This window comes from Cupressus sempervirens, chromosome 3 (assembly GCF_028749045.1).
Source record: "Cupressus sempervirens isolate cs-2001-9-10 chromosome 3, ASM2874904v1, whole genome shotgun sequence".
Classification (NCBI taxonomy): domain Eukaryota; kingdom Viridiplantae; phylum Streptophyta; class Pinopsida; order Cupressales; family Cupressaceae; genus Cupressus; species Cupressus sempervirens.
The window spans coordinates 653,950,633-653,951,518 of record NC_143120.1 but is presented as its reverse complement, the minus strand read 5'-3'; the positions used below and the strand labels follow the sequence as shown (position 1 = coordinate 653,951,518).

The 886-nt window shown below is 36.9% G+C and overlaps 1 non-coding gene across 1 annotated transcript; it reads left to right on the top strand.

The window, feature by feature from the left end:
- Positions 1-510: 510 nt before the first annotated feature.
- TRNAD-GUC (transfer RNA aspartic acid (anticodon GUC)) lies at positions 511-582 on the top strand. The gene has a single exon. It is a non-coding gene; the product is annotated as a tRNA-Asp (tRNA).
- The last annotated feature ends 304 nt before the right edge of the window (positions 583-886 follow it).

The following is an 886-nucleotide window of genomic DNA, read 5'->3' as shown; positions in this document are numbered from 1 at the left end:
ATTAGTGCTAATGTAAGACTGTCAGAACTACATCAAACTTTAAATGATTATGATTTTATGATATTGTATTAGGATTTAACTGTTTCATTTTTGAGTCAAACTAATTGATTCATGTATCATGAGTAGTGATTGACACTTGAAACCATCTCTTATGAGAATAAATAGAACACTTGGCACTTATCGGATCTAGGTGATGCTCATAGAGGTGAAGCACTAGGACTTCTAACCCAACTTGAACTTCCTTAACTGCAGAATTTCCTCCATGATAAACTCAGTCTACTTACAACCCCATAGTGATTATGAGTCTACTTTATTACGTAAGTAATAGAAGAGAATGGTGTGCACTGGCACATTACAGATTAGAAAAAGTTGTGAGTTTCAAGATCAGAAGAACGCCATTGATGCAGACAAAGATGAAAGTTTGTTTACATGGGATAATAATGGGCAGATTTGACTGCTTGCAGAAAAACGAAATTATCTAGAATAAAGAAATATTTAAAAACCAGAACAGTCGTTGTAGTATAGTGGTGAGTATTCCCGCCTGTCACGCGGGTGACCCGGGTTCGATCCCCGGCAACGGCGCTTTTCACATGGCTGGTTTTGAACTTTGGGACGGAGGTCTTTCGGAGGTCTTTCATATCTCTTTGTCTTTCCAATTCTTATTCAGTCCATATTTCTTATGATTTATGTTCTAAACAAGAGGCGAAGCCCAGTAAAGGAAAAGCATTGTGATGCTGAACCGGGAATTCTCTTAGATTTACGCGGATGAAACTTCAAAATCATACTAGTTGAAGACAATGTATTGATGCAGTGAAATGATGTTGATCATGATTTTTCTTGTATTTGGCATGAGAATTTTGGAGACTGTTTTTCACTTATGCTGAAT